Below are 11756 nucleotides of genomic sequence, written 5' to 3'. Positions count from 1 at the left end.
TGCCGTGACCAGGATTCGAACCTGGGTTATTGCGGCCACAACGCAATGTACTAACCACTATACGATCACGGCCACAACATTCTAAGAATTCCCAAAAACTAAATAAATCATCTTAGTTAGCTGGACGAGAGGTTAAAATGCTCTTTATAACCATTGAAGCGTTAAGAAGCATTAAGCATAACTTGCGAACAGATGGCAGCACTGGTAAGAATGGCATTCAATTTCTAACTGACGACGTCTTGCTTCTCTAATCGTGTTATCGTTATACATATAATATTTTTTTTTTTTTTCTTAACCAGGGTTGGGTTTTTTGCCGGCTAAAAGGTATTTTTGCCGGGCCAATGGAAAAAACCGGCAAAAACCTAATTGCAAATAAAGTAGCATTATAGTGTTAATCAAGAAATAGTGACAATATAATGTAAATAATGCACTTTAATATTTTAGTTATGTCTCTCCATGTTACTTCTAATTTATAAGGTGAAAAATAAATAAAAAACAAATGTTGGGATTGCAAAACTTAAGATTTTAAATGTTTGCTAAAACAATTTTTTCAGAATGAGCCAATTCCTTCAATGCTAAAACAAAAGAATGTTTACTTAAGCTAAGTAAATTAATAAAAAAAATGAATTCTAATTATATATATATATATATATATATATATACATACATTTAATGAATCACTTTTTTTTTTTTGATCCCACTAAGATTTTTAAGTTATTTAATTAATAACAGAATATTTACTTGAATATAGCAAAATATTAACTTTTCTTCACTAAAGAAATAAAGCATTTTTTCTCACTTACTGGGAAAATGGATAGCCAAGAGAAGAATTTAAAAAGAAGAAAAAAAAGCTGATCAATATGTGCATTCTATATTCACTCTACTTTTTAGTGATACTAGCTCACTCTAGAGAAAATGGCGAAGCCTTTTATCAAAATTTTTTCATGCTTTTACTTTTATATAAAAGGAAAAAAAACTGTCCGTACGTTGTTAACACAAAATCTATTTTTGCCACTTTGGCAAAAACCTATTTTTGCCGGGAGGTAAAAACCGTGTTTTTTTTTTCCATGGTTTTTTCCATCTCCGGCAAAAACTTGCCAACCCTGTTCTTAACGTTGCTCTTATACAGGCAATAAACTTTTTGACAGCTTAATTTTTTTTTGAAGTCGCCTTAAGATATGCATATTTTTTATCATGCAATTGTAATTGGAGTTTAAATCTGCAACATAATTTTGCAGCTAAAATTTTTCCAAAATTTATATCTTGGATCACAAAAACAAGAACAGATGAAAAACCAAAGTTAGGCACGATCATGTAAAATCATAAACAATAGTTTTTTTTACATATTGAGTTAGGGATCGTCTTTGAATTATGTGACGCTTTAGGGGAGAGGGGCTTCGTGAAATTATGACAGTTTGTGGCAAGAGGGTGGGAGTGATAACAAGAAATGTGTGACATCACGCATTTTGGTTGAAATATAAACCTTTTTCAGGCCAATACCTTTGTAAAATATATTATCAAAGTGGCAAAGAGTGAGTAGAGTGTATGGCAAAGTGTGACAAAAAGAAGGGGATTAGATCAAATATGTTTAAAAAAGTGTGACATGTTTCTGGACAGACCCTTGAAATTTGCGCTGAGACTGAAATTACCGAAAATTAGCTTTTTGGCACTAAGTCCTACTTCGCTTTCTTTGCACCAAATTCGAGTTTTTCTACGATTTTTTTCTCCCCTATTTCCAGTTTTTTAAACTTATATTTTTCTACCCTCAAAAAGAATTGCCTATGTGACTCTTGGTAGGATTCGGATAGAACAGATGAAAACCTAACTTTAGAATCATATAAAACAAAAGGCCTTAGGGGTTGTCCTCAAATGATGTCAAGCTTTAAAGGGAAGAGGGGGTTGTGAAATTGCGATAAGGGGAAGGGAAGGGCGAAGGGGGAGCAATAAGTATGACGCAAACCTTTTGATTGAAAAAAAAAATCATATATATTCATGTAATATAGCATGATATGTGACAAGGGGGGGGAGGTCGGAAGGTAAAGTGAGTTGTAACTCTTTGGGACAAACGGGAAGAGGGGGTCAAACATGTTGAAAAAAGGTGAAGTCATTTATGGATAGTCTCATAAATTATTTTCACATTGCGTTAGGAATTGTGAGATAGAAAATCAATGGGCTTAATATATACGATATTAGCAGTACCAGCATGGCGATGCCCGTGCTAAGACATTAAAGGAAGTCTGTTGAGTAAAAAAAAAAATCCCCCCCCCCTCCTCCCTTCTGATGCGAAATGACCATTTTTCTTCAACCAAAATGCGTACACACCTTTTCAAAAAAACGTATTAAAGTCTCTTTGCAATTTAAAACTATTCGCCAAAACACATGAAAGGATTAATTGTAGCTTTAAAACTGAAAATAATCCTTCAACTGTAAAGTTCATCGCTTAACGCGCCATGCAACCACCCTGCCCTTTAGCGAGTGAAGCGTTTTTTTTTTTTTCTGCAATTTAAAATGTTTTACCAAATAAACAATACTATAATGAAAACGTTATAAAGAATAATCACAATTGAATAATACGACAAATCAAACATTTTACTTAGATAAGTAACTATCTTCAACTATAAGAACAAAACAAACGTTGAAGAAATAAGAAGGCAAAACCCAATAGAAAAATCCTACAAAATCGAATTATGTACCTGAATATCGAGAAAAAAAAAACCGCATTCAAAAATCAGTTTGTTGACCACAACAGTCCCACAATAGCGCAGCGTCTGAGCTGCGCGGCAGAGTTAATCGCAGCTATCGGCACTGTCAGCCAGTGCCCTCTCGATGAGTTAACTTACCCGCCATCTATTAGGAATTCAAAGAACTAAACAATTAATTATACATTTAATTTGCAATTACAAATATTTCGGTCCATCTGATTTTTAAAAAATAGCTTATAGCCTTCCTCCATAAATTTTTCAATTCGAACCAGTAGTTCCTGAGATTAGCGCGTTCAAACAAACAAACAAACTCTTCAGCTTTATATTACTAATATAGATAATATTACATTAAGAAAGAGTAGCAGTGACTAACTCGCAGTCATGGTAAAGCAATAGCAGTGCCAAATTTGCGACCATGGTAAGGTGCAATAGCAGTGCTAAACTTAGTGACCATGGCGAGAGGCAATCGCAATGCCAAGCTTGCTATCATGGTGAGAGGCAATAGTAGTTTCAAATTTGCTATCATGGTGAGAGGCAATAGTAGTTTCAAATTTGCTATCATGGTGAGAGGCAGTAGCAGTGCCAAACTACCAATCATGGTAAGAGGCAATAGCAGTTCTTGACTCATAATCATCGTAAGAGGCAATAGCAGTGCCTAACTTTCAATCGTGGAAGGATGCAAAGCAGTGCTTGACTCGCAATCATGGTAAAAGGCGATAGCAGTGCCTAACTTGGAATCATGCTGCAACATCCGAAAACCTAGTGTTTTGCGGAAACAAGATGGAGTACCCGGTGTTTCTAGTAACAAAATTGAATTAGAGTGTGGAAGAGAAAGCGAAATTAAATTTTAGACAGTGTAAAGAAAGAAAAAACAACGTCAAAAAAGCACAAATTGCAGATTACAGCAGACACGTGGTTCGGCGTTACAGGGAACGCCTTTTTCAATGCAAAAAGTAATGAGCTTTGTCTGCTGTAATCTGCAATTTGTGCTTTTTTGACATTGTTTTTTCTTACTTTACTGTTCAGCACAAAGGTATTTATTTATCTTTTAGACTATGATTGAATAGACATTAAAATGTTTTACATAAATTTGTTAAATAAAATAACGTAATTTGATTAAAGTAATTTAAATAAATACACACATACTCGCATGTAAATTCATCCAATATAACGGTATCTCCTAGTATAGGGTATCCTATTGCTCACTTTCTGCACTGAAAAAGAGGCTTCTTTGAGATGCGAAACACGTGTCTGCAGCGTCTTGAAATATTTGCGTTTGATTATATTGTTTTTATTACAGTTCGAAATTTTTATTACAGGTGCTATAAAAATCAAATTTTGCCGTTCTTATGCGTAGAAAGTATAAGTTTATAAGCTATTATTTATTCTGATTTAACATTTAACTCTTTTTCAGTATTTATTCGATTTCAAACATAATAAAAGCAAGTGATTACGAATGAAAATCAGCTCGCAGATGCGCGCAATTTGGGGGTAAGACTAGCTTTCGAGCAAAATACACACTAAGGAACCTGTGTGGAGCAAAGTAAATATCTTTTTTCTCAGAAAACAAAGAAGGAGAAGTGACAGTGAAGATGAAAATGGTGCTACGTGTGGTTGCGGAGGGACATTTTCAAATGATCAAGAGGGCGAACAAAGTGTGTATTTTTTTTTTTTTTTACATAAAAAATGCCTGAATTAGACTTTATAGGCTGCGCCGGTGCTCGAAAAATGAATTTCATTTATTTGAACTGCAAATAATTGATTCATGAAATACAAGAGTTGTTTTCTAGGGTTATATTTGTTGTAATAGGAGCCATCTCGTGTAAGCAAATCGTTTCCCAAATATTGAAAGAAGTTAAGTTATTAGCTTAAAATCTTAGCTTTAAACTCAAATGATCCTAATTCCAGAAGCCTCGATTTCATTTTACACTCAATGCTATTGGTATTTATTTTCTTAATCATGTCAGTTGTAAGTGACAGAAACAGAATTTGCCCCTATTCGGTGATTTCTCCCTGTGTGTGTTACGTCTTTGATTCATTAACTTAAGAAGAATTCTTCAATTGCTGCTAATTCCATCGTAACGTTCTTATATTAACCAAAAAACTTCTCAAAACAAATAAAAATCATTTCTTAAGAAGCATTTTCTCGTAACATTTTTGTTTCCCAACTGTTGCGCAATCAAGTGATATGTAGCATTTTAAGTTGATAAACAAAAAACTGCCGTGACCAGGATTCGAACCTGGGTTATTGCGGCCACAACGCAATGTACTAACCACTATACGATCACGGCTACATTTGAGAGCTTTTCCGAAAGAATTCAAATATTCATCATTCAAGTTATCTGAAGGAACGTTGAAGTTTGGAGCTGCTCCTTATAATCACTGAGGCATAAAAAAACGTTTGCTCGAATTGCCAGTAGATGGCAACAGTAACATTAATGACGGAACGATACAGCCAGTGAGAACCCTAGGTAGGCTTTCAATGATTTTTTTTTTCCAAATCATGCTGTAACTCAGCAACTCACCAGGGCTACTATAGTACCATCTCTTGCCCCTATTGTTTTTCTAAACTATGCTCTGCAACTGCACCTACCAGGGCTACTAATACCATCTCTTGTCTCTTGCCCCAATTTTTTTTCTCTAAATCATGCTGTGCAGCAGCACCTACCAGGACTACTATAGTACCATCACTTGCCCCTATTGTTTTTCTAAACCATGCTGTTCAGCAGCAACTACCAGGACTACTAGTACCATTTCTTGCCCCATTTTTTTTTCTAAATCATGATATGCAGCAGCACCTACCAGGGCTACTATAGTACCATCTCTTATCCCATTTCTTTTTTTATGTGGTACAGCCGCACCTATCAGGTTGCTAGCACCATCTCTTGACCCCAATTTTTCTAAATTATCCTGTACTGTACATACCTACCAGGGGTACTTGTACAATTCTTCAACCCTTTTTTTTTTGAATAATGTTGTGTAGGAGCATCTACCAGTGCTTCTATTAGCATTTCTTGCTCCAAGACGGAGAATAGTTTCTTCTACCATTATCTAAATTTTTAATTTCAGCAGCTTTGCTTTTCCAGGTGCTTCAATTATTTTTTTTCAATTTGTGTTTTTGATTCGTTTAATAATGTTTGACACTTTTATTATGAGGTCCAAGCGCGGAACCAGGAGGTAGGTCATAGGGATCATGACGTTACGAATTTAACGCAACCAATAGATCGGGGGAAAGTGGACTTCAATTTAAGACATTACTGGGTTCAAGTTCCAGACCGCCTACTTATTCCTAATATTACACTTAGGGACTGTCCATAAATAATGTCACTTTATTTTTCAACATATTTAACGCCCCTCCTCCCTTTGATTCCGAAGTGTCACACTTCACCTTACCCCCCTCCCCCTCCTCTTGTCAGTTGTCCCGTTATTTTACGTGGTTGATTACATAGTTACAAAAAATATTTTTGATTATGAACAAAATGTACGATATCGCAATTTTTGTTGCCTCTCCTTCCTTTTGCCTCAAACTGTCACAATTTCACAAATACCTTCCTCCCCGTAGCGTGATATCATTTGTGGATGACCCCTTATTATTTACTCATTATATGCTCTCCAAAACCAGAAGCTGAATCTGCTCTTGATTGAACAAATTATGTGCATAAAACAGATCAGAAGTCTTAACTATAAAAGTCAATATGAACATCACATTTGAAAGTTCGAATGAAATTGAAGGGCTAGGGGCAGAAATGTGACAAGCCACTAGGAGTGACTTTTCGATCAAAATTTTTGTTTCCCTTAACAAGAATTGAAATGAACATGACAATGGATTATGTCATTGGGAGAAAAACATATCTGGTTTTTGTATTGCCGAATATAGAATGTATAATACCTTTTGAAAAATTCTACGAATATGTTTTAAAAGTTGAAAATTGGTCTAATGAAAATTTTTATGATGTGGCTTCACATTTTTGCACCGAGCCCTTGAATTGATGAACACGATGAACAAATTAAATGGGCATTTTAATCTAGAAAGTTAAGTTTGACTGATACATTGGAGTAGTTTTCATGTATTTTCATTTGTCTTTTTTTTCCCTATATATACATATAGTTTTTGGTATTTTGATACTTGAAAATGTGTTTAGTGTCACTCCGAACCTAAACTTTCGGAAGGGGCTATTCTTAATTTACCGAACGAAGCTCCGAATTTTACCGATTGATTTTAAGTTTGCCGAAACAAAAAAGAAAAATTGAGAAGTGACAATGACCTCTCGTGACCTCCCTCAGGGTGCCCCCTAATGTTCTCGCATTAGGGTAAAATTCGTAAAAATGTGAATTTTTGAAAGTGTCCCAATACTTTTGGGGATATATAGTGTATTTAAAGTTAAGTAATACTTATGGGGTTACTCGCCTGAATATATGTACGCATCGTCGCACAACAACTAAGTAGAAATTAAAAAAAAAAAAAACCTCAGGAATTATTGTTATGGGACGCAGTGAGTGCTACTTTTTTTTTTCTTTTTTTCTGTACTAATAATAAAGCTGAAAGTCTCTCTGTCTGTATTTCTCTCTGGATGTCCGGATCTCTCTCCGTAACGCCTAGATTGTTCGGCCGATTTTCCTGAAATTTACCACAAAATTAGTTTTGTATCATGGGGGTGTGCACCTCGAAGCGATTTTTCGGAAATTTGATTTTGTTCTTTTTCTATTCCAATTTTAAGAACATTTTACTGAGAAAATTATAATAACGTGGACGAGTAAATTACCCCAAATTATCATAACGAAGAACCGTAACATGGGCGATCAAATTGGCGAGAAATTCACCATCCGTTATTTGTAAATGTACAGGCGAAGCAAATGACCTTTTAATTTTCTACTACGGGCAAAGCCGTGCGGGTACCACTAGTGTTTAATAAAGAGGAAGACGCAAGTTTACAAAACAGATGCAAGTGGGAAAATACTTTTCACCGACTTTCTCGTTTTGTTGGCTGATTTTCATTCCCAGAGGCAAAAAGAAGATCCCACAAAACCCAGAAAGGCGTGGTCGATTCGAAAGATTAGTTCAAGGTTTTGCGAGATTTTTAGCTCTTATAAGGTTGCTGAATATCTTACCATTACAAATTACAATGGAACCGATGAAGCAAAAATTATTCATTTTGAATTTCCATTTTCGTAATAAAGTTAAAACCTTTCTTTTTCTTCTGCAATGATTTCCGAGTATAAAAAGGAATAAATTTGCAACTCTGGGCATTGGTGAATTCGTTCGGCAGTCGGTGTCAAGATGAAGACTTCTGTGGTAAGAAAGAGTTTCAGCATTTTTGGTGATCCCATCGTCACGTATGGGATAAATTGAACTAAAAGTTTGCTTATATTTACAAAAATCCAAGTTATATACTGACCGTTCTCGAAAGCAAAGACTACCACTTAGGATAGATTCCATTTTAAAAAGGGGTGATAGATTGAGGATGGGCACTTTCCTTTCGCACATGCTATTTCTGTCTTTATCGACGCTACTTTGGAAGAACTGCTCAAAACGTTATTTTGCAACTTTTGCTTTATTGTTTACTTCCCTGTTTTCCTCAATATTTTGATAAAATAAGAGCAGACTTGACGCATAGGCAAATTAGCGTACGTCTCAGCTAAGGAAATCAGACAGTAGAGCTCAAGGTGTAAACACTGAAAATCTTTAAAGTCATGAAACTATTTTCAGGGACAGTATATTCCACCAGAATAATTCTTTTTGAAGTGAAACTTTTCATGCGAGGATTTTGAAATTCTGATCCTCATCCGATTGTGTGAAAAGTGACGTAGTAGTTTTTTAGTTGTTGACAAAAACAATGGAAAAATAAGTTTTTATAAAGTTACTTTTGTTAATAAATTTAACAAATTAATTTCAAGGCTGAATGTAAACAGGCATTTATTTTTAGATTTTGGGCATTTAAAGATTTCTTTGGTTTAAGTCTAGTCATCAGTTTAAAAGCGTAATCTGCATTGCATAAGTTAAGCTTATATATATATATATATATATATATATATATATATATATATATATATATATATATATATATATATATATATATATATATATATATATATATATATATATATATATATATATATATATATTTTTTTTTTTTTTTTTTTTTTTTTTCAGTTTTTCACTCTTCTTTACTTTATGGCTTCCAGTATTGTTTAGTTTTCTTGTTGCTTATAACCTATTTTCTTCATTGAAATATACAATTTTGTTGTGAATGAATACGCGCAAGGCGAGCATAGAGAAAACTAGAGTGTGGAGTGAGAGAAAACGTACGAGTGAAGTGACAGTTCAGAACGTAAAAAAAATAATAAATTTCCGTTCTTTCGTGTGTCTTTACACACACAATTTTTTTTCTGCTGCTGTTTACCTAAAATCAGGGACTGTGAATCATTATGCAGGGATAATAACAATTGAAACTTTTGCTTTTCTCAAAAACCATTCCAATTTTCGTACTTACTAGGTTAACCTAATAAATATCTCTCTCTACTGGAACATTAAACAAACTCTATTACCACAAGTGTCGTAATGAATGATTGGAAAGAATACTGAAATTCAAAATGTAACTTACATAAAAACAAAATGTGCTTCAGATATTTTTTAATGAAAAATAGTTTTTGGAAACCATCATACTTCTTTGCATTGAAAAAGGTGTTCCTTGTAACACCGAAACACGCGTCTGTAGTAATTTATAATTTTTGTGCTTCAAAACGTTGTCTAATTGGTTATTTTGATTTTTTCATTAAATATTGTTCACTATATTCTTCTTCTACAGTTGTAAGTGAAAAGTGAGTTCTTAGTCGTGAAAACGTGAAAAAAATAGCGTGAGGTTGCCTAGCATCTTAAAGACAGTTCAAATAGGATGTAATTACGACTTTAATTCATTGATCTCTCTTTTCTCTGATATACTCGTATTAATAATATTTTGTATTATGTTTTTTTTTCCGAATATTAAATTATTTTAATCCCTTTTGGCTGAAGTGGATGTTTATTCTCAGGATATCTCCGCTATTCTTGAATGATATTTATTTCTGTAATTTTTATTCAAACAAAATCAACAGTTGAACAGTTTAAAATTAAAGAAACAAAGTGAAAACATATTGTATTTGTTCAGTGTTCACCGAGTGGTGATTCTAGAAATTGCATCTTCCATCACAATGATGATATGCACCCCGAAAAATTAATTTCTGGGTATACCACTGCCCTTGAGCAACAACAACAAGTAATGTCAGATTTTGATCAAATTAAATTTATGACAGAAATCTGTCCACGAAACAGTAAACTATTCAATGCAACAACGTACAATGTGTTGCAGAGCCCTAGTATTGAATTATATAATAGTCAAATGTACCTGAATCTTTAAATGAAAAATTATCATATAAGCTATGTGGTACAATATGATTAAAGTGAAAAACCAACGTAAATAAAGCACACATTTTGAAGAAAATACTACATATAGCTATTTCAAGGTTGCAATGGAGCCACTTCATCAATGCAAAAAGCTCACCAACACAACCGAAAGTCGCGAGAGAACAGTTCTCTTTCGATTGTGTTGGAGAGCTTTTTACACTGATGAAGAGGCTCCATTGTAGCCTTGAAATAGCTATATGCTGTATTTTCCTCGAAATTTTTGCTTTATTTACGTTGGTTTTTTACTTTAATCATACCTGAATTTTTGCTTTTTCAACCAGCAATATTTTATTTAGAGTTAACAAAAGCAGTGCCACTTGTAATTCAAAATATAATTACAATAATTTAAAATGCACATTCCTAATGTAATATGAGACAATAATTACTTGAAGTGTTCAAAATTTTTCTGGCTCTGGCGTTTAAAGCTAGAGCCAAAAAAAAAAAAAAAAAACACATTTACGACTACTTTTCGTAAACTGATATTTTTGACATTGATTGTCATTGCTATGCCAAAGCATTGATTCATAGAGCGTCGAGTATAAAAAATGTCGCATCGTAAAATTTCACACTTTTTCAGATTCTACTGATATTTGCAAGCATTGCGGCGGCAGCCAATAGCGCGTCAATGCGTTATGAAATGAATTTGATTGACAACAACCAAAATGCTGCTGAACTAAAGGTAAGTTTGACTTGACAAATGCATTTGCTTTTGCTGCTTAACCACTGGATTAAACTTCTAAGTACTCAGTTGCAAAATCTAAACCACAAATTCTCTACCACGTTTTCTTAAATAACAGTATTTGTGGGTGTGGATTATATTTTGTTTATTAGTTTTATTATAAAACTTATGTCAGGACTGCCTATAGTAAATACTCATATTATACAGGATATATAAGTACAGCGTTTACAGACTTTCAGGGCAAATAGAGTACACCTAGACGATGGGAAATCACATAGCAGCGCATGGTCGGAAACGCTTTCCTGCCGCGATAGTGACGACACAAATACAAGACAAGACACGAATAAGATAAGAAAACATGTTTATATTTTTTAAATACAGCAAAAACGCTGGTAAGTTTTTTTTCTGATGCACACGAAAGATGTCGTTACGTAAACCGAAGCATTAGATGACGGTGCATGCGCACAGGCGGTTTTTGTTGCCGCACTCGCTTTGACGTTCGATTTTCAATGCCAAAAATTCAAATTAATATAATTTTTTTTTCTTTTTTATTTATTTATTTCATTTATTACTATTATTTTTTTTAATCAGATAATTTATGCACCACTTTAAAAGAAATTGTTCCAAGAAAATTTTGAAACCTTTTGAGTCCAACCTTGGATTCTGAGAAAAAAATCCCGTGGGCCTCCCTGGTTATATTTACTGGCCTAGTGGATCAAATTTACTGTCACGAATTTTACCGTATGTAATGTGATAATCAATGCATGACATATGTTTATTTTTTCAACTGTTGCGGAATCAAAACTAAAAATTAGCTTTTTAAAGCTAATATTTTTTTAATTCAAAAAAATTGAGGCTAATACTTAAAACTTAGAAGTTTTCAGTTTTGGCCCACAATTATGAAATTATATTTATTTTCAGGTAATGCCTTCAA

The 11756-nt window shown here is 33.7% G+C and overlaps 2 non-coding genes across 2 annotated transcripts; both read right to left on the bottom strand.

Annotated features, from left to right (window-relative positions):
* On the bottom strand, nucleotides 1-72 carry Trnah-gug (transfer RNA histidin (anticodon GUG)). Its single transcript has one exon. It is a non-coding gene; the product is annotated as a tRNA-His (tRNA).
* A 4849-nt stretch (nucleotides 73-4921) lies between these two features.
* Nucleotides 4922-4993, bottom strand: Trnah-gug (transfer RNA histidin (anticodon GUG)). Its single transcript has one exon. It is a non-coding gene; the product is annotated as a tRNA-His (tRNA).
* Nucleotides 4994-11756: the final 6763 nt, after the last annotated feature.

The sequence above is a fragment of the Uloborus diversus genome, chromosome 1 (assembly GCF_026930045.1).
Source record: "Uloborus diversus isolate 005 chromosome 1, Udiv.v.3.1, whole genome shotgun sequence".
NCBI lineage: Eukaryota > Metazoa > Arthropoda > Arachnida > Araneae > Uloboridae > Uloborus > Uloborus diversus.
Note: the sequence above shows the minus strand (reverse complement) of the source record. Positions and strands in the feature narration are given on the sequence as shown.